This window comes from Falco punctatus, assembly GCF_963210335.1.
Source record: "Falco punctatus genome assembly, chromosome: 10".
NCBI lineage: Eukaryota > Metazoa > Chordata > Aves > Falconiformes > Falconidae > Falco > Falco punctatus.
The window spans coordinates 33,826,305-33,853,314 of NC_137590.1; the positions used below are offsets into that span (position 1 = coordinate 33,826,305).

Consider the following 27,010-nt stretch of genomic DNA (forward strand, 5'->3'; position numbering starts at 1 on the left):
AGCACTGAAATGGGAAAAATCCTCACACAGCTGTTGCCTTTTGTTATGAGCCCCGAGTGGCTGAAGTGCAGCTGTTTAATTAGCATTTGCCCCAGAATTTGGGGCTACCACCTCCCCAGAGGCTAATATTTGGATTATCTAAGGTAGGGAAAGGACTGAGGCTTGTGGGGGTTTTTATCAGAGGACTGGGAAACTGGCTGCTTGTGCAAATGAATCATATCAGCATGACACACTAAAAATCTGGAAAAGCAGTTGGCCACATGACCAGTTTGAACCCCATGTCCTCCATGTAGGCTGGTGACTGAGCTGGGGAAGAATCAAAGAACTTAAGAGTCTATAGACTGACATTACCATTAATTCAACAGCTGTCTGAGATAAGGGAAAGGTATTGTCTTGACCTTAGCCAGGAGTGAATTATGCATGTTTACAGATGCATCCCTTCAAGGGTGTCACCACTTCTCAGCAATAATAGCAGCAAGAGAAAATACCCTTCAAACAATAGAAGTGAAATAATAAAAAAAATAAATCCTAACACTGGTGAATGTGGTGTCCTGGCAGCATCCCTTTGAAATTTGTTTAGTAAAGCTTTAAAAAGGCTGGGCTGGCAGGACACACAGCTCTGGAGAGAGGAACTCAGCCAGCAATGAAGGCTGCCTGGCTGCAAGATATCATTTACTGCAAGTCTTCCAGAGATGAAGCTATGCTCTCTACCAAGTCCCAAGTCCTACACAATCCTGGGTCACAGTGTAGACCTTTCATTTGCTCTGTTGAGCATGTGAGGGGGAGGTGATCAGTGATCTGCATCTTTCTCTCTAGGGTGATAAATTCCTAGCCACTTGGTGGGTTTCAGATATGCTGACATCTGACTGTTTTTAGATTACTGGTAATCTGAGGGGTGGGGATAGGCAATTTATTGTGTTTGCACCATGCCTGGTAAAACTGTTGAAACCTCTAATCATCATTGTAATAAAAGGGTATAATAGTAATAAAACTAATCCTTCACTCAGGACTTCAGTATCACAGTGGGGAGGATTTGCATGATGTTCCTTTCAAAACATGGAATTCTCACTCTCCTTTCCCCTTCTGTCACTGCTTCAGCAAAACAAAGTCTCCCCAAGCAGTTTGCAGCATGAAACTTATGACAAAGATGAGGGTCTAACTTCTCTGAGAAGCAACAGCACAATCACACGTGTACACACACACACACAGTTGCAGTAGCTTTCGGCAACCGGTTTATCATTAAGCTATGAGGAGCATCTCACATGTCAGCTTGTCAGAGTTCCCTTAGAAAGTTAAATGGTGCACACTTTATTTGTAATTGGATGCAAATTAAAATATCACTCATGAGAGGGCTGAAATCCTGAAAAGGCAGATTGCATGCATTAAGCCTCAGGATTTAAATAATGTCAGAGAATATACTCGTTTTCAGTTTGTTTCTGTCCTCTGCCACCCCAGCAAAGTGAATAAATCAGTCTCTTCCTCCTTCCTGGAAAGTGAAAGGGGAAGATTCAACATCTGCTGATGAAGAGCATTTGACTCACTCACAATCTGCCCATTGGAGCTGCTCAGTCCAAAGTCTGAAAGGCAGGATGTCAGCAGCTCTGCGGGGACAGCAGGGACAGCCGGCCTGCGGCCATGTGTCTTACTGGGGCTGCGGAGGCCAGCCTGCTCTCCACGGCAGCCTGCCGCATCCTCAGTGACTGAAGTAAATCAGTAGATGTGCCCTTGAATTCAGCTGTGAAGAGGAGGGTGGTGTTAGGAGATAGCCACCTTCCTTGTGCTTGTTGTGGGGTTGGCCTCTGAGGAGAATATGCTCAACCTCCCTCATGCCCTAAAGAGAAAAATGTCTTGCTCAGAAGCAGCCGGAAGAGATTTTCCTGAGTTTTTCCTTCCCATTCAAGAAAAGGTCTCATGCCTTCCTCTGCCCAGCCACGTGGATGTGGGCTGATGGATTCCTTCTTTGTTCCTTGGATGTGGGCTGATGGATTCCTTCCTTGTTCCCCCATACAGAGACATGCCTTTAGGGGATGGGCAAAATGCAGCAACTGTCTTTATCCTTAGGGAGCCCTGGCATAAGCAAGGGATGAAAGCCAGGCTTGTCACAGCTTCCATAGAGTAGCCATTGGCCAAGGATGTATTGCTGAGGAGAGCTCTCTCTAAACTACTCCAGAAGGAACTGGTGAGACTCCTTACTTGGCTCCACTCCCAGCAGAAGCCTTAAATCCTGCAGGCTTTACCATAATAAAGATAGGCGACAGGAAGATGGAGGCCTCATTCAGAGCTTATAGCTGGTCTTTGTAGTCCCTAACTTTTCTTTCATACCTTTCATACACGTATACATGCCCCAAAGGTGTTCCAAATCTGCAGCCATCCTGTCTTCCTGCCTCCATCCTCTGGCTGGATTTCCATTTTGCATTTGTACCCAGCCCAGTGTGATCAGTATCCATTCTCCATCATCACTGGATTATTTTGGGGGGTGGGGGGTGGAAAAAAAATCCACACCAAAACCTGTTAACCCTAGTGCTACTTGTGCAGAGAGGCCAGGGCAAGGTCAGCTTAGCAGGGCAACCTGGGTGAAGCCTGGTCTGCAGCAGGTTTATGAGGACATTCCATCCTTAGGGTAACATCCTATCTCATTATGGGCAACATCCCATTGTTCTTTAGGACATAACAACAGACTCTGGGTGCAGAGGGAAGGCAGCCAGGGAGGGAGGAGGATGGTGTGTCCATACAGGTGTGTGGAGGAAGCTCTTCAGGGAGATGGGAGACTCTGAAAGCCACCCTTTGGTGTCAGGCTTCCCTTAGGCAGAGCCATCCCTTTAGCAGTAAAAGAGAATTAGTGACATCTGGTATTTCTGGTGGAAAACAAAACGATCCCTCTAAACAAACAAGTCACACTGGCTTGTGCAGCCTGGAAATAAGTATGGGATGGAGAGGTGCAAAACTGGTGTCCCTGTAAAAGGATGTTGCCCCTCCTTAATCACAATATTATTGTCTTTTAGGGAAGATTTTTGCAGTGTCTTACCAAACAGCTGCCTGTCCTCTGCTTTTTATTAACAGGCACATGGGATTATAAAGCTGGAAGGGAGCAGGGAAGGTCTTCCCCACAGCACAGACACAGGCATCTTGTGGGAAGGCCAGGACCAGTCTCTGTACCCTATTCAGATCACTGGAAAGATGCTTTTCTCCCACCTCACTGGAAGTGCCTATCCTGGGTGTCTCAGCTTCTTGGGGCACTCTGGCATCTGGAAATGAGTTGCAGGCAGAGGACAGTATGTCCTCTCCTGGTATCTCTTATTCTAGGGAAACTCAACTAAAAACCTAAACACAACAAAGCAGCTCCAAAAGCAGTTAAACCTTCCTTGCTTCATGAGCAGCATATAAACAGTCTGGCATCACACATCAGCCTCTCTATGACTGAGGCAACTTGTTCATCACAGCAAGGCAGAAGTAGTCCCTTAACATATACCCAGAGAAATTTCTCAGAAGAGGCTTCATAAAGAGCCTCACCTGCCCAAGAAAAGGATTGCCATCAAAACAGGACCCTCATGGGTTAGGAACAAGAGAGGCACACAATCTTCCACCTTCACCCTGCACACGGGAGCTCAGCTCCTCCAGCTGCCCTGTTTTCTTCCCTGCCTATCACCTGAGCAGGGTCTGAGAAGGTCCCTGCCATCTCAGGAAGAACCAGCTGGACAGCAAACACTCAGCCAACTTGCTGCCATTGTTTCCCCCAGCTTGAGCAAGACACAAAAGCACTGATACACTTGTATACCAAGACAGGTTGTTAGTGGCTGTGAGCTTACAGAGAGGAAATGGGGATACAGGATCGATACTGCACAGGAATCAGGAGCTGGTTGCATCCTGCACAGGCGGACTGATTTGGTTTGGTTTCCCTCCTGATGCACAAGGCAGACAGGTGATATAGTGAAAAAACCTAAAACTCTGCTGCAGACAGAAACTGCATAGGTAACAGAAACATTAACAACCAAGAAAGAGGGAAGGGGGGGAGCCACTTGGAGAAGGGACAGTTAGTACGAATGTAGATGAGCTCAACAAGAACGTAAATAAGGAGCCTTCTGACAAGGACATGCCAACTGCTAAAAGAAAACAAAGTAGGGTAAAATAACTGTGGTAGTAGGAGATCAGCACTTTCTATGCAAATGTAGGGGATCCACCACTGAAGAAGGTGGATCCCCTGCCCCGGGATCATGCTGGTATAGATTAAAACCAGCCCAGTGGGCATGTATTAGCTTGGCATGTTTAGAGTGGACAATAAGGAAGGACTAATCATTAGCCAGCAGATGTTTTAAGATAACAGAAACTAAATAACAAAGACTGCTAATGCATGCAAGAACTTCAGGTAACTGCCCAAGAAGGTGAAAAATACATCTTGAAGAGGTATCAGAGGGGGGAGACTCTGAATGTTGGGAAATCTTATGTATATGCATGACTTTGTATAATAAATATTGGGCTGCTTGTTGAAACAGTGTGCAAGTTTGGAGGAGCGATCCCCCTTGCACCCTCCTTGCACCCGATGCCGCAACAAACATACCTGCTCTATAACTCTCCTGGAGTTGTAGTTTGATTCCGCACATCACAGGGAGAGATGTGCTTGTTACACTTCTTCTCTGGAACAACAGTCAGCAAAGTCCTGAGCATTTCCAAAGGAAAAGATAGAAAAATGGTGTCCAGGTTCTGCATTATGCAGGAATTTAGGCACGAGTTGAGATGTGATACCAGTAACACCAAATGATGTTGGAGACATTTGTTCTCCCTACCTCCTCCCAGTCAACTTCACCTAACAAGTACAGCAGCTATAGATATCTCCTTTGCTAGTAGCCCCCAGGGCACTACCAGCTTTGTTGTTTCACCTATATTATCTTTGCAGCTTGCCTTCCTGCTACCAGCAGCAGTAAACACCACTTTTCTTTTTACATAGGGTAGGAAATGGTCTCAGAGGTAGGATCATTTTCCAGATTTGTTTTTTCCTCTTTTTTCTCTCCAGACTTCCAAAGATTCAGGACTGAAACTTTGCTTTGAGCCTTTACCTAGTATAACCACAAATCCTATGACTGCAATTGGTTCTGTTAACTGAGTAGATGAATAAAATTTTGCTGAGTAATTTAATTAAATTTCAGTATCTCTACAAATATATAGGGACAGGATTACTTGTGGACTGTCACAAAACCACCAGCAGCCAGATGCAGGTCATGCTACAATCCCATATTATACCTCATAGCATGATACAAACAGTTGGAGGTTGTTCACTAGGTAGCACTGGTCAAGTGCAGCTGATTCTTATAGGGGATCTGCTATGAAGTTTAGCCATTTCAAATCTCAACATTTTTTATCTAGAATTACAAATAAGAAGATTATTTTTTTCCCCTTTCTGGCACTGCATGTAAACCAAAACATGAGTTAATGCTCTAAAGATAATGTCTAGCCCTGGGCCGATTGTTAATGCTCTTCCAAAGAAAACTCTGTGCAGAAAATTATGCTGCACAGCAGTTGCAAAAATCATGCTGCAACCCAAAAAGCAGGAGCAGGTGATTTTGCATAGATCGGGATTACTTCCATAGCTTTTTACTTTTCCCCATAGCTGGACACAGATGCAAAACACTGTCAATATTTCATTCAAAGTTTTCAACTGCAAGGGCAAAATGTAGAGGGGTTGCTAAAGACCGATTTCTGCATGTAGTTCATAAACCTAAGTGTGCTGGCGAGAGCGTATAAAATCACACTGCGAAGACAGAAAGAAAAAAACTTTCTAATATTCTTGCTAGCACTGAAATGCCAAACCTTGAGAGAGGCAGAAACAAGGGTTTCTTGGGCACTGATTTGCCTCATCCTCTCAATAAAGTTGCACATGAAGATCTGCATAGCGGGTAAGATAAGACGATTGGAGTTTGATGATGGCTGCTTTAGTTTAGTTAGGCTGACAGGTGTTTCCTTTTCTAAATCCCTCGAGGGGCTACCTGGCTACCTTCCCTGAGGAGACAGTGGTTATCTGAGATGATCTCCTTTGTGTTTTATCTTCTGTGAAGCATTACAGGTGCTACTGTATTTTGTGTGCACTCCCCAGCTCCCCTCAGAGCTTTTCTAGGGTGTTTCTAGACATTGACTAACTCTGCTCTGAGTCTGTTTCTTCTGCTCTAAACAGAGATGCTCTAATACAGCGAGTCCTGTCAGGAGAGCAATCTCACAGCTTTAATAGGAATGATGTGGTTCTCAGCCTAGGCTGGTTCCAATTATTTAATGGTTTCATCATCCAAAAGGGTGTTTATAAAGTCCTAGCCCCTATTCCAGTCTGAAAGCTTTCATGGTTCTAGCATCATCTACCCAAAGATCTCAAAACAATTTACTGTGTTTCCTGATACCACGGATATTATCTCGCTTCTCCAAAAGGAGAACGAAGTCAAACTTTGCAAAGTGGGTGATTGTTTTTGGGAGCCTGATTTTTGGCCACCTTTTGGACTAGTTTCTAGAGCTGCAGGCTTTTCTGAGTCTCACAGGTCAACAGTACTGCAGAGATCTAGTACTTACAAAAAGCAAACCACAGATATTTTAAGTTTGTTGTTAAGAAAAGCTAAAGATGATGAAAAACTGACTTTTACAATTCAGAAAAATGTAAGGATTAGATAACAGAGCATGGAACTGAATCTGAGAGCTTACACAAGCCCCTGTAAAAGCTCTCCAGCCAGCTGATGGCTAATAACCCCCCTTGGAGTCCATGGAGGGTTGCTGCCAATGGGAAATCCTGCAGTTGGGTATCTTTGGGAACAGGCTGAAAAGCTCTGTTGCAGCTGACTTCAGCATCCTGCCAGTGGTACCCCAGAAGCACAAGATAGGAGTTTGAGGACATGTTTTTCCCTGCCCATGGTCTTAGAGGGCTGTAGTCCTCCTACCCTGACTAGGAAGAGGACGAATGCATGTTCCTTCCACATCCCAGGGTGATTGTGAAACAGCCTGAAGTGACTTAGGCTCAGCTGGAGAAAATGTTATGTTTTTGTAATGTTCATAACATAATGTTCTTGGTCTGCAGTTTGAGGCCTAGTAGTTGTGATAGATTTTTACTATGAACTCAGCTGACCCCCAGATTTACTCACTTCAAGCTCTGCCATCTGGGCCTTTGATTTCTTGGGCCCTGATTTATAGCAGTCTACTGCTGCTGCAAGGAGTTACATGCTCTAGACTGGGTGGAGAAATAATCAGTTTGGGGTGTACAGTCCCAGATTAGTAATTAAGGAGTGTAGTAACACTCACAAATTCATTAGCATCTAGCATTGTTTTGGCCTCCCTTACAATGATGAATGATGTCTTGCTCTAGTACTGTGATGTCCCTCACTTCTATGTACAGTTTGGAATCGATTCTTTAGATCAGGTCTGTGATATAGTTGTTTAAAACTGAGAGGAAGCATGAAAAAAATTTGTGAGTGCTCAGACCACAGAAACACTTATTTTTTCAACAGATTTAAACAAGTAACATTGATAAAAATGAAAGAACATGCACATCACAGCTAGGAATTCAAACCCTTACAAAGTTTCTTGGGATAAGCATCAATTTGCCATACAATTCAAAAACTAGCTGGCTAAGTTTATGTAATTCTATCTTACCTATATTCTGGTAGGATTTTTTTGTCATAAAAATTGTATTAGTACTTGTTTTAACTTGCTTGATTTGTCCTAAAATAATCATTATTGTCGTCAGACTGGCTGAAAAACTTTCTAACACATGGGAAGTATTTTTGCAAAATGGTGGGAATACTGAAATAAACTGTAGTGTGTCTATAATAAGCAACTGTACCACTAGCGTTTTGCAAATCATAAACACAGTGATGGCTATGTTATGGGAGGAACTATTGTGATACTGAGTTTAAATGCATTTGTTTGTTTTTAAATGATTAATTGCCAGGTTTGTGGCCATCGTTAGGCTTCAGGATTAGTGGCTGCACGGAGGTGAGTGGAGGCTGAGGGTGTTAGGTTAGATTGTGCCGGGTCCCTTGCTGTGCGCAGAAGATGCCTTGCATGCTGCTTGAGCCAGCAGCCAGCTCAGCACAGCAAACAGCTTGACCGCACATCAGACAGTGATGAGACGGGAGCTGCACAGATTCTTGTCACCCTGTGATTGCTACAGAGGCTATGAGACACCTCTGTCCTCGGGACGCTGAGTGCCTGACATGTCCCCTTTTCTGTTGCAGTGTGCCCCATCTATGCAGGGGAGCCCCAAGTCCAGCACTGCCATGGTCACAGCGTGACACCAGAGGATGCAGGGCACCAGCGAGTGCCTACAAGATGTGGGAGAAGCATGTCTGCAAGCCAATTTATAGATGAGTAAGAGTCCTAGTTATGTCTTCCCATGTAGTAAATCCAGACAGAGGTTTTGTGTGAACTTGTTTTCTCTGCAGGGCCAGGGACTAAGTTGTTCATGTTTCCCTCTCAGCTCTGTTGTATATGTATGTACTTATTTTATAGTGCAAGAAAATTAAAAGCAGGAGAAACCACAGAGCATTTTCTGCTGCCAATGAGCCAGTGACTTACCTGTAATTAAAGAGGAGGTAAACTCATTTATTTGTTGATTCAGGTTGGGGAGGGAGGAGTATGTTGACTCTTTATTATCCAAAACAGAATTGGGTAAGCCCAATTCACTGTTGTGGATAGACAAGTCACCTTCACTTAAAGTGAAAAAACGCCATCAGTCCAACAAAACTGATGACATGTAGGAGAGCTCTGAGTATATAAATTCTACTCTTTGCAGCATTAAGTTACAATGTTGTTTCTCCCACCCTGGGTAGTGGGGCAAGTCTGTCCTACACATCAAAATTGTTGCCAGTTACAGTCTTAATCCTTAATACCACAAGGCAGTCTCTATCATGTGAGTGTTATGGTCCAAGGAGTATACAGTACTGCAGATAAAGATGGACAGATCCTATTACAAGCGAAATCCCCCACTGCTCATTGCTGTCGTCTGGGTTAAAGGACATGCACAGTGGCAGCACTGCAAGTGGACAAGGCTAAGGCAGAATCTGTGGTGTTGAGGGTTTAAGATACAGTTAGCATGCAGCCTTTGTGGCTTAAAAGCTCATTTGTTAGCTTTGTTCCCTTATGAGCTGTCAAGGTAATGTATGAATCCATGATTCCTCCCCTATGGGCTCCAGATCCTGCTTGTAAGAGGTCCTGAAAAGTATTGTCAGGAGGCTCAGTTCACATCACCACAATCTACCTACCTACCGGAAAAATATCCACCACTGGAAAAGGTTGGAGATGGCTGGTGTTGACCAATTATACTAGTTCTGGTTTAGAAAAAAAAAAAAAAAATGTTTGTATTTCAATGTTACTGCTTCATCTCTTCCATTCCTGTTAATGCTTCCCTTTACTTTGAACAGAGTGCAACTTTCTCCCCAACAATACATATTCCTGTAAGGAAGCACACACTGCATTATCTAACTAAAGATCATGCAACAGGTGGGTATGACAGATGGGGGGACAGCAAGGTAACAGTGAGCTAATTGGGATTAGAACCATAAACAGCGGCAGTGGCAGACATTATGACAGACATTTGCATGAAAATTGGATCTTTGCTTATGAAGAGTTCATTGCTTCCTGCTGTTCTCACCAAAAAGACATGTTGCTTTGACATCACAATTGGTTGCTATGGAAATGCTGATGCTACCAAAGATAGGACTGAGCTGGAGGGCTATAAAAAGTCCTGGAGACCCAGCTGAGTCCATATGCATTTGGGAAAGGCCAGCACAGCATTTATTTTTGGCAGTGGCACAGCAGCCCATTCATGTGACACCAAAAGTGGATAAAGGGACATCACAATACAACAGAGCATCATAATGCTGGGACTGGGGGGGCAGGGGAAATAGTTGAGAGTAGGGGGAAAGTAGAGTACTTGAACTGATACCACCCTGGCAGTAAAGCTGCCCACAAAGGAAGTAAGTTTTAGAAAGAGGAAATGCTAGAAACAGAACTTTTATGTTCCCCAAAAGATCTCATAGGCTTTAACAACCTTGTGAGATACGTGCCCTGGTTAATTTTAAATCTCAGTAAACACAGAATCATAGAATCATAGAATCATTTAGGTTGGAAAAGATCTTTAAGATCATTGAGTCCAACCAATAAACTGACAAGTCCACCACTAAACCACACCCCTAAGCACCACGTCTACACAGCTTTTAAATACCTCCAGGGATGGTGACCCAACCACCTCCCTGGGCAGCCTATTCCAACTTGATAACCCCTTCGGTGAAGAAATTTTTCCTAATATCCAATGTAAACCTCCCCTGGTGCAACTTGAGACCATTTCCTCTTGTCTTATCACTTTGTTACTTTGGGAAAAAAGACCCACACCCACCTTGCTGCAATCTCCTTTCAGGCAGATATAGAGAATAAGGTCTCTCCTGAGCCACCTTTTCTTCAGGCTAAGCAAGGCCAGCTCCCTCAGCCGTTCCTCACAATACTTGTTCTCTAGACCCTTCACCAGGTTCATTGCTCTTCCTTGGATGTGCTCCAGCACCTCAATGTCTGTCTTGCGGTGAGGGGCCCAAAATGGAACACAGTATTTGACTATTCAGATACCATAACAAATCACACATGCTCATCATCCCTGTTTGCTGTGGCTTTTGAGCAGCTACCCACTTTGCAGATAGAAATGGATGTCCCTGCAGTCTTGCAAGAGAAGTTGAGAATGGTTATTAACGATTTAATACATTTGTCCTATGCCTCCCTCCCCCTGGAAGCAAGTGCCTTGGGAGAGCAGCATGATAGCTGACTGTCTGCCACAGTTTTGGCAAATACAAGGCTGTTACAGTGCTTTGCTTCCTGCATTCTTAGAAATAACTGCCCAGGAATGATAAAACCCTCTCCTCACCTTATGCTAGGGACTGGAATGTTCCCATCTGGAAAGAAAATGTCACACCACTTCCTACAGAGGCAGTTTCTTTATCCCTAGTCCTGCAAAAGGCAAATGCCACTGGCAATCATTAGCCACAGATGTACTGTCATAATGATTTGGGTGGCAGAGACAGACACACAGTTCCTTTATTATTTCTGTCTCAGAATTGCACTGATTCATTAGGAATGAAAAATGGAGTCGCCTGATTTAAGCAGAAACCTGTCTGACTGTGGCAGAGAGACAAATGGGTCTGAAATGAAGCTGTAAGTTGCTGTGTTTTCTTTCTCCTCCTTTCCTCCCCTCCCTGTCCTGTTGACCTATGAAGTCACACAGTGTAAGTTCATTTATTGCTTGGTCCCATTTGCTGTCAAGTCTGCTTGCCTTTTAGGTGATGCACGAGATAGATAATGGCACAGCAACTTCTAGAGCATGCCGATTTAAGCTGGAGCAGTAGGACTGTCAACTCAAGAGCATTAAGTGCATAGCACCTCCCCTACCCCTGATCTGGCTGACCTCAATCTCCTTGCCACTAAGGCCAGGCCTGGCTGCCCCAGGGAAAGGTGCAGGGAACCCTGACCACCATTAGCAGACAAGTCATCTTCCTGCCACCGTACTGAGCAACTCTACCTGTCCTGGCAGAAGCAAACTGCATTCTCAGGTTTGCTAAATCCACACAAAGAAGCCCCTAAACACCCACCAAAGAGAAGCATGGGGTCCCCTTTTGTGGGCAGCTCCCTATGAAGGACTGCTCTCTCCTCCAGTGGCAGCCTCCTTGTGTCCCCACGCTGCCTGGCACCAAGGGAAGGAGGAAGGGTGTGTTGGAGATGTGACCGGACGCTGTTTCCAGCCGAGGAAGGGCTTGCAACTCCACCCATGCATCTCTCAGGCCAGAGTTTTATTCTGTAACAAAGCTCTAAACAAAACATTTCTTGTGTTCATTGTGGATTCCTGCTCCTCAAATCCTTCTCAACTTCTCTTTGTAGTTTCTCCTGTCCTTAGACAGGTAACTGAGCCACTTCTGGAGCTGCTAATTGAAAAGACTTTCCGAGCTTTGGCCAAAAAGGAGGCAGATCCTTTTGTCTTAAAGGCATACAGGGATATATACAGAGCAGACAGAGGAAGACACACTGTTGAGCAGGCTTATGGCACTCTGATCCAAGCTGAGATAGGACTAAAGGATCCTAATTTAGGGACCTACAATCAGTTCCCTGCAGCAATCTCATCTTCACAGCAATGCAAAACCCCTGCAATTACATCACCAGGTCTTTATCTTTTAGTCTTTGCTACTGATACATCATAATTAGGTTCTCATATTTACCACAGAAGCCCCTTGGTTTTTTTCCAAACTCTTCAGCAATGCAAAATATGTACTGTTCTTTACATAATGGCCACATTGCTCTTGCTTCTGCAATTCTTCTTATGCAAAAATCTCGCCAAGCTTTACCAGTAGAAGTGAAGGGAGCCTCACACCCTAGCTCCCCTGAGAACTGGAAAGCATGTTAACTTCATCCTGCAGTTATTCTACTCTGCTGTTCGCAAGCTATCAAGATATAGCCAAAAATCATTCAGCAACTCAAGAGTCACAAGTTAGAGGACCCTTAATTCAGCTCCTTGGATGAGAAGCATTCTTTTTCTTCAGCTCTGTCATGGCCATAATGACATAAAGCTTTACAAATTCAAGTTCCTAGACAGGAAACCTGACGTCATGCAAGTACTCAGTGGGATAACTTACCGGGCAAAGCACAAAACAATGCAGACAATTTCACCACAGAGAGCCAAATGCATCCTGCCAGGCTCTTTTTAAGCCATTAGCTCTGTATTTTATAGTGCACAGACCTCAACATTGCAATGTTGAAATGTGACAAGTGGTATTTGCTTGACAGGCAAGACTGATCTCCAGATGAACCTTTAAAAATGGAAATTATGTGCAAAAGAAACTAACAAAAACTTCCACCAATTCTGTACTTAAAATGTGAAACATGTTCTGTACCTCTCCAGTCTTCCCTTGCCAGCAGCCAGGGTTTTCAGGATTTTAAATCCCACACTATCCTGTCAGCCTGCAAAACTTCCCCCCTTGAATCAGGTTCCCCACCCACCCCTGAAGTGCATAACACAATACTTGAAGTACTTGGGACAAGCACTTGCCATTGTGCTCATATGTCATTGCTTTTCATCATTGTGCCGGGTCAAATGAAAACAAAGTAATTTTAAGTACAGTGGGTGTAATTGTTACAAAAATAGTAGAATGGGCTATTATAGGCATAGCACTTTCTTTTGAAATAAATGCACGCTCTCGAAATATATTGTAAGATGCTACTAAATTTTTGGTAATTTTCCCAACCTGAATGCGTGGGAATATGTGTGTGGGGGTTTTAAAGAAAATAAATTGAAAATGTTTTGCAGCCCACCTCCTGATGTCTCATAGACCACAGATTAAGAACTGATGTTCTATATCAAACCGTACCACTTTTTAGAACCCATTTCAAAATTCCTTTCTTACTTAAAAACTTGCAAAGATAGCAACCCATAACAGATAAAATACCATAAGCCTTGATGTTGCTTGAAAATAATGGTGTGGCATAGTTGGTCTCATAGGGATTTTCAGCCAATCTTACTAATCTGCTGTGTTATGCAACTTTTAAAGATAAGTCCATAATAGCAACAGATTTTTCAGCTTCAGAACTGATAAAAAAATAATTATGTGAATTATTTTCAGCTTTTGAATCTGTCCTCATTTTCCTTGTCCTGGACATGCACTCAGATGCGTAGAGTTCATTTTTGCACCTTTTCCTATGATTGCGAGTAAGATGCAAGGAGCCACATCAGCCAGCTGATAACCATTTTAAGTCTGCCAACAGTATCTATAATTTTCAATACTGAATGTGACTGATGGGGAGGGGATGGTCACATATGGCAATTCAGGATAGCTCAGGAAAGCATTCTTACAAACCTTCTCATGGCTGACCTGGTGATATCTGTCCTAGCATCTCCTACTGGCTTGTCTCCTCATCAGTCAAGTATTCAGATAGTTCAGCATCATCCACCCCAGTCCAGTCTCATGGCCTCTCACATAGTACAGCCACAGGTTGGTCACATCCTTACAAAATACTTGAATTCTAACTTTTCCAGTGAAATTGAAAATTGTTCACTGAGCACTTTTGGTCTTTTCTCCTGACAGTCTCTGTTCTGGAGTGGTCTGTATTTGCTTGCTTGCTTGCTTTTCTTACATTTCTGTTGTGCTTTCATTGATCTATGTCCAAAATGCAACTTCTCTGTCTCTTCCTTCTGGATATAGGAATTGTTTTTTTGCTGCTCAGCCCAATAATTTCTCATCATATGATCAAAGAAATCAGGGCTGTTACAGGATATTTTGGCTGCCAGTTTGGTATTGTGCTCTATCCCAACAATTGCCAGTAGGAACAGGCTATTAAAAGGAATGGAGAAAGCACGGCCAGTGCCCGTTTGCCTTCTTTGTTGGCAGCGAGGGTTTGCGTACCTGGCAAAAGTCTTCTGGTAAGAGCTCATTTTTACAGTAGAAAAATGGAGGATGAAGTGGTGTAGCTTTGTCTCCTTCCTTAACCTGTAGCAAGCTTGCAGCCGCCTTTTTTTCTACCCGGTTCACACTCCAGACCCATATGCTTGGAGAAACAGAGATACAGTGGTCTTATCATGGGTATGAAATGCCTGATCCAGACCGTCAGACCACGTATTAGCAGATGGAGCACATACTGTCATGCATATTTATCATTACCAAGCAGAACCTGCATTGCATTGCCACGATCTCAAAGTATTTATTGTTTCAGATATATCTTTGACCATACTTTTCCAAGTCCTTTTTTGTGCCCTGGAGTCCACTGTTCTGTTTTGTTTCCCTCTCTTTCATATCTCTGTTTTGAAAATAAGGTCATACAGAAAAGTTGTGAAGACGTCTACATCCATATGCCAGACTTTGCATCTTTTTCAATTTGTTTGCATGTCTTGTCTACAGCTACTGTGCACACGAGGTGGACGACCTGTTTGTTCCATGGCACTGCAACTATATTTTCCTTTGTCCTCCTTATGGTATCTGTGAACAGCCTCCACAGATAGCTTTACGTCTTCCTGTGGGTTCAAAAATTCCAGAAGTGATGTTCACGTCAGAACATCCTTGGCCTTTTTCAATTCCTTCCTATTGTGGCCTACCCATTGGGTGACACTGTGAAGAACCAGCCCTTTGAATTGTATGATTTTACTGACCGTATGTATTTTACTGAGTGTATGAATTTACTGACATACCTGAACATAAGTAACAGTTTCAGATTTTTTTTCAGACTGGGTTTCAGATTGTATCTTTAATATTGCTTGAGTCTTTGCATTCTCAACCAAATTTCCGTTTGACAACAGTCTCACCCTCCAAATGAAGTGAGTTCATGCTTTGAAATAGATATTCAGCCTTGTTTTGTTTAAGTTTACTAAGCTCTTACAATTTCCAGTCCTGTCCTTTACTGTTCTTAAGCTAAGGGTCCCTAGTGCCCAGTCTGTTAGGCCATCAACATAGATTTTCTTCTGTGCTAGACATAGCGCTTGGGCCCATTATACCGCAACCAGAAGAACTGTGCTGAATATACTCAAAAAAACACCTATTTAAGAATGCAGTAGCTGTCAAATGCTGCTCTTAAAAGTGTGGCTCTTGGAGCATGTTGTGTTCAAGGAGATCTGTTAAAAACCTGCCATTGCATTCAATTTACTTAAGAATTTGGCTCATGCCATCTCAGAATGGATTTTATTTATTATGGTCAAGTGAAAGCATTCCCCTTCATTTGTTTTTGTTTAGCTCCTTTGAGTTTCCACAAAGTCCTCTGTGTGCCCTTTCCCTGATCACTATGGAGTCAATCCAGTCTACTGGTTCTTTTATTCTTCATCATCTTGCACAACTTGCCTTCCAGCCTCCTTTTTAAAAACTTGCAGAAATTGTCATGCAGCATGCCCTGCAAGTACTAGATCGGCTGTTGGATGCTGTGGGGAACTTCCCATGTCGCCCATGAGTCTGTTTAACAGCCGTATGTGTGGCTCTAGATTGTCCTGAAACACAGTGCCATGTAGTCTCTTGATCAGGCTGAGGGACGTACACATTTAACTCCACGCTAGATGACTTCTTAACCTGCTAACATTTTCCCTTCCTGTTTGAATGTCAGGGTGTGCTCTCCCAGCTCAGGCACTATTCTTCCAAACAGCAGTTCTTTGCAGATATGTCTTTAACTCTTCCATTCTGACAGGTGCCTTATGCTGACTGTGCTATTGCCAGTGATGGACAGTTTGTGACTCTCAACTGGAAAATCCTTCTCAGTTTCCTGCATGGTGTTACAACCCTAAAATCATCTCCTCATCATCACATGAGGAATCCCTTTCCTCGCTCACTATGCACATTCTCCTGCATTTTGTAAATGTTTTAACAGTGGCCTGGGTCTAGTATAAGTTCTACATATTTCTTGCATCATTTGTGCTGATTTCCACACCACTGGTACTGTTTTCTGCTTCCCGTTTTTCTGCCTTCCACTGAATTTCATTCTGTTAACTTTTTCCTAACCAACACAGCTGTGTGCACTGAGTGATCTTTTCAGCATCTTTATCTTGGACTTGTATTTGCATTGACTTGGTGTATTCACACTGGCCTGTCCCAGGGTCAGACTCACCGAAGTAGCTGCTTAGGAACTTTTTATTGCTGTGCTTTGTGACCATCTGGTCAGTAAACTTTTTAATGTCATTTACTGATAAAATAACCTCTTAGCCCTGGAAAAATCTCATTTTCCCATCGTTCCATGCTGTCACCTTGAGCCCTTCCCTAGTAAATAACATTTTTTGCAAGAATACATGATCCTCTGACACTTGCAGACTCTCCACAAAATGCCGTGCCATACCCCGCTGCCTTCACACAGCATGATGGCCTTACCTCACACTCTGGGTCTGCACTGTTGAGCAGTTGTTTCTATCCTCCAGTTTAATTGTCCCACTAACTTTAAATTTCCATCTGACACTTTTCCAGATGTCTTTAGTGTGTCCCCTGATTCTCAGGGCTGCACAGGCTCAGCAGCAGCTTTCAATATTACCTCTCTTTCCAGGTCTCATATTCTGTACTGGTGCTTTCTTCATGAGCAAGATAGGTTTCAAGATAAAACCTTCATGACAAATGAAATCTATGCATGGAATAAGATATTTTTTTTTTAAATCTGGTCTTCCCTAGATGTAGGCTGTCACTACACATTGATATATTGTCCCTGTGCTCTTTTGTTTTACATTTAGCGGCCTGGTGTGCTGAGAGATGCAGGGCACTGAACACTTCTTGAAGCCTGCCATATGCCACAACTGGATCTCTGTGCAACATTTTATCAAACGTGTGCATCCCATTGAGTTTCAAGTTCTGGTGCAAACCCGCAGCTTCACTATATATGAAACCTGCTCACTTCCAGAAGCTTTTGGAGGAGGCTTGACCAGAGTGGGGTGACTTCAGGTGGAAGTTATGAAAAATTTGGAAGTTTTGCTTGGATTCACCCACAATTTCACCACAAAAGCTCCATTCTAAGCTGAATCTGAAAGAATTTAAGACAGTTGGGTTGGGTTTTTTTGTTTGGTTTGTTTTTTTTTTTTTTACTCTGAATGAATTGTTTAAAGCACAGTAATCCAAATTAATGTGACATTCAGGATTTCCAGCAATGGCATAACATTTGAAAGTTCATAATGTATAAGCCACTTTAATTCTGCTCTCCTCATGTAGCTCCAGGTTGCTGTATAACCAAATGTAACCATATACATTTTTCAGCAGTATTTGATAACATTCTAAGCTGACATGTTCACAAGGCAAGAAACTGTTACTGTTAAATGACTACGACCCTACCTCTTCAGGCCAATTACCTGGACTAGCCTTTCCAGTATTGTGCTCAGCCAGTCCATCTTATTGAAAGAAATCTGCATTCACTCAGCGACACATTCATGGATTATGGACCCCTTAATGACAGGAGAGAAGAAAAACATGAGTTCAGCTGTGAGCCTTTTCTCTGCCTTTGTTGTATCAAATAGGTATGCATGGCAGAGGATCCCCTGAACAAAACCTTCATCCACTGCCATCCTGTCCTCTGCTTAAAGTCAATATCCATATGCTCATGGCTAAGGGCTCCGGGAAGAATTGCTGCCATCCTGAACACAGTTTACAACATCAAAAGATTTCCGCATGGCTGAAAATTTTCACTGCTCCAGGAGTTTCATCGTAACACAAGCATGGATCTGTCAAACCAGCTCTGCCTCTCCTTTAGCATATTAGCATCCAAACACCAATCATGGAAAAATACAAGCCAGTGTCAACAAAACTCAGACCTGAAGAACTAGCCTTCCTTCCCTTGTTGCTGGCCTGCAGCCATGTTACCACTGGCTGCAATCTCATCACACAGCATGCTGTAACCTCAGGAGGGTCAGCTGGGGTGCTAGCTTACACGAAACTCAAGTGCTAAGGGGCCAGAGGGGTTTTGTGGCAACTGGTTCTATTTTGGGCTCAGCCTGTGTTTCCATTCCCTGTGAACTTCACTCTCCATGATGTGGCTTCAACCTAAATGCCACCAAGTTAAACAATACTGAGGGCAATCTTTTAGCCAAGCTGAGCTGGACGATGTGGGGCTACTAGAGATCTCACGCCACCATTCCCAGTGGAGAAGGTTAGCTCTGAAGTGTGATCGGTCCCACTCTAGAAGATGGCTTCTGCTTCCTGCTGTCTCGCCTGCTCTGACAGTTTCCATTTTCTATTTACAAACCCATGTATAACACTGAGGGTCCCAAAGAAAGGCAGTGATGAAGCATGTGTAAATATGTAGGAGAAAGCTGGGGTGGAGCGCTTCCAGTTTGCAAAGACCTTCTAGATCAGACTGTGGCAAATAAGATGTATAATGTAACCTGGCATATATTCATACACATATGTACGTGCACATATACAAATGCAAAGGTCCATACCCTCTCATTTATGCAGCTACTTTCATCTTCAGACTATCTCACAGTAATAAGAACGTCCTTCTGAGATAAGATAAAGGAGCATCTTGTCTTTCTAATATGCAGCAGAACATAGAGGTGATAGCTGTATCTACAAGAATGAGTCTCCCCAGCCTAATTTGCACGTATTCATTGAAACCAACTTATTAAAATCACTGTTAACAATGTTATAGAGGCAAGTTTATGGACTCAGATGGGCAAACTTCACAAATTCTTCCTGGGGCTGCTTAAAATACCACTGTCCTTAGGTTTCTGCTAGACCTGCTGCAGCAGTAGCACACCTTGCAGCACAGCTGGCAGAAAGGGAGAAGTTGCTGGGTGTTCCAGTTCACAGACTAATACCTTAGTTCAAGCTCCCTTTTACTAGCAAGTGAAGCTGAGATGTTGGACTGTGAATGAAGAGGAGGCATATGCTCCTTTGTGTGCGTTTGGGGCCATGGACAGTCCCATCCAGCAGTGGTACAGTCAGTGCCATTTGAAACCCACACAGACAAACATGAGTCACAACATTGTGTGGGAGATCCATGATGGGCCCAGATTAAACCCTGGAGCTACTCTGATAGCAGGGTGTTTCGGAAGAGCTACTCTGATAGCAGGGTGTTTCGGAATGTCAGGTCATACTGTGATCCATTAGCTCCCCCAACAGACATCCTTCAGGGCAGGAGCCATTTCCACCAGCCAGAATTACTAACGTTGCTGATATCAGAAAAGCATCACACGGGGAAACTAGACGGCTGCTCTTTTGTATTTGCTTAAGACAAGTTCCCCTGCACCCTCTGCCATGGTTTCCTTACCTCTAAAATGGGCATATGCTGCCAGGCATACAAAGACATGCCACTCCTCATTCACAGCTGAAAGCAAATTAACCACATTGCGGTGGTTGTGTCCAAATGAAGACACCAACAAAAGCAGCAGAGCAGCTACCCTGTCTTCATTCTTTCCCTTCCCTCCATGTTATGCTCAGTGGTAAAATTTAGAGTCTTAATATCTGGAAGTGCCCCAAATGCCTTTCCCTTAGAAACCACGTGCAAACGGTATTAGGTCTTAGTTTAAGAATGTTGTTAAGAAATTTAACAGCTCTGCAGAAACAAGTGCAAATCACTCAGTCCCCTACCTCCTTTCCCCAGCCACTGTCTGGGGAAATAAAAGTGCAATGAGGCTACCATAGAATCAAATCTGCTTTAGTTCTTCTGGACAGAATTTAGTCTTGGAGACAAAATTTCAAAAATGTAAAGGCTTCATTAACCACCACCACCAGCAGCAGAACAGGGAGGAGGAGTGACAAGATACACATATCTAATGATAAGGTTTGTGCTGCTGATGGAGATCACTGATGTAAAATGGAGCCCAAAGTACATGCTAATTGCTCTTGTTGGTACAGTCCCCTCACTTGAGAGCAAAAAGGGATCAAACTACCTCAATCTGCTTTTTCACCTTGGCTTCCTACTTGCTTGCTGAAAATTCAGACACAGTGACCAACAAATGCTATGATTCAGGTTGTCCCCGCTCCCTGAGAGACCTTTTTTGGCAGTCTTTTGGGCTAAGGAAAATGAGTCTGTGATTCATCTCTCTTTCTGTTAATGATGTAAAAGGGACAGAGCCAATCCACGGCTTCAAATTCAAACTTTTTTAAAGCTAAGTTTTTAAGGCTTCAGTGGAAATCTGAGCATGCCTTCGACTGCCATGGAAACCCAACAAATTGTCAGCTCAGGAAGGATCACTGCTACTGTGTGGAGGGAGAGCTCATGCCATCTCCCTGAACCTGAGCAGAAGCCCAAGTCACATCGTGCTAGCTGGCATAGTTCAATATGAATGTCTTGAGACCAGCTTGCAGCATCCCTTCCAGCCTTGGCAGGAGACGTTATTCAAGTCGTGAGAGTTCATGATCCTCTCCACTCTCCATCAACGAGGGCAATTACAAGCATCTGTTATGATGCGTATACTGCCTGGCAATGGGTAGCTCACTTTTCAGGGGCTACCCAGTCCTCTGCGACTTCTTGCCTCTACAGGGATAGGCTGTGTTTCAATGAGTGCTGAGGAAAGCATGTATATCCCAGCTTAACTTAAAGCTCACTGAAGTCACTGAGCTTTGGTACAAAGCCTAGCATTCCCACGAATCATGACCTGTAAGGGCAGTTTACATTACCACTTCTTAATGAGGAACACCTCTTTGCAAAGTGCATTATAACGTAAGCTGAATATTTTGCATCTGAGTGCACTAAAAAAGGGAGTGAGTCACACATCCCTTTCCATCATGCTTTGCAAGATGATATGATATGACTTTGAGTAGTCACAACAAAATACTGGTTTTTTGCCTTTTAAAGAAAAACAGTTCTTTTCTTTTTCTTCCATAAAGGAGGCTCAAGATTTGGGTCATGCTGAGTTGACCTTGTGAAAAGCAAGAAGCCAGCATGGCTGGTTTTCAGAAGGCAAAACTAAACCCAGTGTTACGTGGAGAAGTTTATTGCTAGCCATAAAAAATAAATTATGTTGTTAAAAGCTTTGATTTTGTCAATGAAGAGACTTTTTCCTAGAAAGGTTTTCCAGATTAGATCGGTTCTGTAATTGAAAATAAAATTACGCAGAGGAGAGTCAATAAGCTTTCTAGGAGGGCCTAGTACTGTCGCCACTCTCTGTGTCAGTCAACAGCTCTTTGGCTTCATAGTTCAGTTAAAGCTGGGATCCTGTCGGCAGTGTTTGTGTTATCTAGGAGTCTTCTAGGAACATGGCTATGTGACTGACTATATTTCTGATACTATACATGGGAAGCAGAAGGCTATTTTATGCCTCTGGGCCAAATTCAGTTCAGTAATTTGCCCTGCAGGGATGGCATATACCCCGCACACCAAGTGAGACTGCATATGCTTGTCTTTGGGAAGAATTTGATCTTGCACAAACCTCTGAATTAAACTGCAAGAGACTACATTGCAATCAAGTTATATGCCATAAGAAATCCTAAGTAGAGTTTAGAATTGCTGATGTTCAGAGCATACTTGGAGATTCTTGAAAGAATAATCCTTTTCCAGTTCAAATCTTAAAATAAAACCTCAGACCTTATCACCAACACAGGGCCAAGTGCTGAAGAGGAGCCTTTGTTACGTGACAAGCATAGCACAGGCTGCCTTGGTTATGCTGAAAAATATGGAGTTCCAGATGCAAAATACCCTAGATGTGAAAATGGACAAAACCATTCTACTTGCACCTTTCAAGAGGGTGAGGGGTTACTACTTAGGCCAAATGTTGTGGATGAGTCTGCCCAAAGTAAGGATAGATAATAACGTGTACACTGGCATGATGGACACAGGCAGTATCCAAATTTCTACACTGACATCTTACTTTAAGCAGTGCCATTCCCGTTTCTTGTCAGGAGACAGCTAATGGCAGAATCCAAAAGTATTAGGGTCAACATTCTACCTACAATTTTTCAATTAAAAAGTTACATAATTTACAGTTTTTGTCTGCCTTTGAAGCGTTAAGTATTTTAGCACATAAGAAAATATGATTCCAGGGTAAACAAACGGCTAATCTGATCAGAATTTGCTCTGCTGTTCTTTCTTGGTTGGTGGAGATAGGTATCTAGGCAATTCTTTACTTCAGCCACTAGTTATAAGACCCAATTCAGGACTTACAGAAAGAAGCTTTGTGCCCTCTGTTAGATGGCAAGGATAGAGCTAGGCGATAATAGTGATCCTTTCTGATTGGAGTTTGTGACTCTGCCTTTCTGCATTAGCCCCATGGGAACAATCACACTGATCTCTGAAAGCAGCAGGGCTTATAAAAGAAGTAGTGGGAAGGCAGGACAATCTTCATGGCAGAGCTGACAGTGGTGGTGGCTGTTGCTTAGGAATGCACATAGAAGCAGAACCACACAGTGTCTGGGAGTGCTTTCAAGAAAGCAATAGCTGGGGTTTTGGCACAGAGACTTCAAGCTGAATCCCAAGGGAAGAGGAAAGCAAACTGCTAGCAATACAGAAGATGATTGCATTATCAAGCAAAGCTTACAGAACTAAAGGACTCTGACGTGACTCTGACGTAAACAAATGTCACAAGATGGACAGGCAATTCAGTGTCATGAATGAAATCAAAGAAGTGATTGTCTCCTCAGCAAGCTGATAATTTAAAAACAGGTCAGGTACAAGCTCCTGAAGCTTTGACACATTACAGAACCACCCTGCTGCAGGCCACTGGTACCCAAAGGGAAACTCAATGGACAAGGAGAGAAATGGGAGGGCCCACAAAAGAAAGAGAGGAGGAAGTTCTGGCAGAGAAAAAGGAGGAAACAATAAGAAAAGTTTGTGCTTGGGGACTGAAATTCAGAGGGTGCTTCTGGTTAGCATGTTTCTCTGGGCACTGTGATCGGCCTCAGTGGCCATTTCCAGCTACCCGCCTTCCCTATGTATCCCCTTCTACAAGACAACAGGAGGAAATAAAATTTGAAATCAAAGAAATTAATGGGAAATTGGCTACAGGATAGACTGTGGGGTCTAAGATGCTCTCCCCTCCTTCCTAATTCTAGGCTAAGTGTCCTTTAACACCTTACGATAACAGAGTGTAAGCCAAGCACAAGATTTATTGACATTTTCTGTACATCTCTGTGAGAAGCCATAGCTTTCAGTTCTTTATCATCTATGCTGGATTACTGATTACTAACATTTGCTGAATGCCAAATTGTATAACATGTTTTATATATTACATGTAATGTAATTCTACTTAAGTTCCCAGCTTTACTTGGCTGCTTAGGTATCCGAGTGCCTCCAGCACTGCATTAAATGAAATTATTAATGTCCACCACATGCTAAATATTCCCTCATCTTCTTTTCAAGAAGTATGTGCAGTAGAATGTCTTCTATCATACAGGTGCTTTCATATCTGTTGTAGGGGATTCTATCATGGCTTTTTTTTAAGGGAAGAAGTGCTTTTGTTTTCTTCCCGTACATGCTGGTTTTTGTGTCAGGGTAAAGAAGCAACCTTTGCTTTTTGTGGAGAGTCTTGCAATGGCGCTTGGTCCTTGCTGGCCTCCATGCTGGCTGCTGCAGTTCTCTCTCTAATTTGGGAGAGCCCATCCTTTTGTGAATAATCCCTGATAAAGGTAAAGGAACTGAGAAATCACACACCTACAGTCACACACAGGTGCTAATGGCAACAGTCAAAGTATGTTTCGTCCATGGAAGAAACCCACTGAAGAAGATGCAAATTCTGAATCTCCATTAAGGTCCAATATGTTTTACAAAATTTTATGTCCTACTCCCACCTGCAACGGCCCACAAACATTTATGCCATGGTCCTCAAACTTTTTAACCAGGGGGCCAGTGCGCGGATGAAGTGGCAGGCAGTCATCTGCGGCTGCTTGGTTTCCCCCCGCAACCCCCGGGGGGAGGGAAGCAGGGGGGTTCTATAAATACCAGGGGCTGGATTGAGGACCCTGGGGGCCGTATCTAGCCTACGGGCCGTAGTTTGAGGACCCCTGAATTTTATGCCCTCTCTAGCTCCTCCAGAACAGCTCCACTGGGAAGTCTGTCAAACTCCCCTGGACAAACAGGCAGGCAAAATGATGGAAGGGAAAGAGCATGTACAGACTTGGGGTCCCTGGGGTGAAATACTCTCTGACAGAGTCTGAGTGCTGCCAGAGAAACTCTCCAGATCTTCCTGCAGACTAATACAGTCTCCCACTGCCCTGCCCATCACCCAGCACATGAGATTAAGTGACATGTGCCACATCGCCCTGACACATAACTCTGGGCCTGGGATCTCCTGCACTGATGAAGAAAGAAGGTGAGCTAGCCAAAGCACAGGCAGGAAACGTTGGTCCTCCTCTGGTAACACTTATGCCAGAGCTCCAAAACCAAATTAGTGCTGCTCAAAACTCAATAACCACTTTTTCAGTCTCCAGCCTGCAGAAGGGTGTTCAGTGGGGTGTGCGAATATAATCCAGTGAAGGCAGCATATTCACAGAGCAGCAGAGCAGGGCTGCTAGCAAGTTCTACTGCACATGCAGGAATAGTAACTTTCAGTCTTATAACACAACCAAATTGGGCAGGATTTTTGCAGGGATGGCAAAAAACACCTCTTTGACGCCAGGAATATTTCCTTGCCAAACCTCAAAGTCTTGTGCCAACCCCCTAAGGTACTAATATGTCTTTCTTTTATTTTTTTTTTCTCTTTTCTTTCTCTTTTCTTTAAATGCATGTTAATATTGGCATGACTACCCACATTTTGCTAGCTAAAATAGTTCTCTAAATTACCCTGAAAGTGTATGAAGAAGTTAGCCTGAACCTAAGCATGCTTTATCTCCGTAAGTTTAAAGCTTGAAATAGTCTTTTGTGATTGAAAAGGAAGAGGCTGCCCTGGGAAGGTGTTAGGCACCAAATATAACATCAAGACCCCACTCTTGCCCAACATTAAATTTCAAAAGATGCTGGGGCAGGTATATGAAAGGCTTTAATTTTCATGGAGAGGGCTCACTGCAACACTGGAGCTGCATCTATTTGACCTCATTTCTGTGGCAAAACTGTTCCTCCTTGGCCAAGATGGCATTTATCTGGGCTTCCCCACATGGTGCCTCCCCAGCTAGCACTATTAGAACTTTTCTCACTTTTGGGGGGATAGACAGTGAGAAAAGGGGCGAAAGCTAGAAGGAGGGCCCTGACCATTTAAGTTTCCAGAAAGAGCTGGCTTTGCAGTCCTCTCTTCTCAGTAAGGTTAAACAAAAAGCACTGTAATCACTTCGCAGAAGCACTATCTCAGATTCCTGAGCATGCGTTAAATAAGACCTTTTGTGATTATTTTTTTTTTTTATAAAAGGCAAATCGTCTGAATTTCGCAAAGGTGGTGTTTGCGGCAGGGCACTGTGCAATGAAGGAGCTGCTCCATCGGCAGCTCAGAACCAGCACTACAGCAGAGCAACACCATAGGAGTCGGAGAGAAAATAGCGGGGAGGAGGCACGGTCTGACTGCACAGAGATTAACTCCTTCCCTCCATTTCCCATGTCTCCGCAGAACCCTGCCAGAGGGGGATGAGAAAACTCCGTTAATATCGCCTCCCCTCCTGTAGCTGGCCAGGAGCACGTTATGCTGTGACTGAGATGGGACCTGCTTGTCCCGTCCTCACCTCCCGGCGTCCTGCGATGGAGCCATCACTTGCAGAGGCCAGGAACACCAGCCGGCTTTTCCCTGCAGCTCGCAGCAGATGCTGCTCGGTTTCCTTCTTTCTTTGGGTTAGTTCCCGTTTTCATTATCTCTGCCTTTGTCTTGCAGATGCTGACTGCATCTCGGTCCTGCTGAATGCGGGCCGTGCTGTGCATGGTGCCATCCCCAGCCACGGGATTTGGGGCCATCCCCAGCCACTCTGGTTTTAAACTTGTTTCCTTCAAAAGGGGACGGGAAAGCCTTTCTTATTGTAAGGCACAACCCTGGGAGGTGAAAAGGGGATGAGGAGATTCTGGCGTTTAGCTCTTGCCTAGGTGGTCGAAGAAATAGCAGTGTAAATTAAAAACCAGTGTTCACCCTACACACACCCCGGCTCCCGGCCAAGTCTGCACGTCTTGATTGCTCTTTCTAAGCACTTTGCTCTAAAGGTTTTTGTTTAGTCGGGATGTTCAGGGAATGGCTGCTTTTCATACCAATAGCCGCATACAGATGCAAACAGTGCATAAAGAAAGGAACTGCCTCTTACTGGTTTACTACAACTTTACCGTTTTAAAAAAACAGCCATCCAAGACACCCAGAGCAGGAACAAAACCCCAGTTGATGGGTATCAAATTTCCACACCTCCATTTGTTTATTCACAAACAAACCATAGGCTGAAAGTGAGTCAGAATGGTTAGGGTTTGTTGGGTTTTTTTTGGTTTTTTTTTTTTTTTTTTGCTAGGATGGAACAAGGAAAAAGTCCATCTCCTTTCTTTGTTGGAGTTCCCGAGGTATTTGGGAGGGGACACAAGTAATTTCCCTCTGCTGCTGAATCACATCATCACACTGAACATTCCCTTTATCCATCTCCTACACCACAACTGGCAGCTAATTCAAATCCACAAGCCTGGACACACCTGCAGGCTGACCACCTGAGATTTACTGGCATCCAGTGGCCTCCCAGTCCAAGGAACT

General features: G+C 43.7%; 1 protein-coding gene across 1 annotated transcript in view; it reads right to left on the reverse strand.

The window, feature by feature from the left end:
• Positions 1 to 27,010, reverse strand: part of LOC308070870 (uncharacterized protein C11orf24 homolog) — a 96,024-nt gene that overhangs the window by 49,304 nt on the left and 19,710 nt on the right. The gene's annotated exons all lie outside the window — the stretch shown is intronic.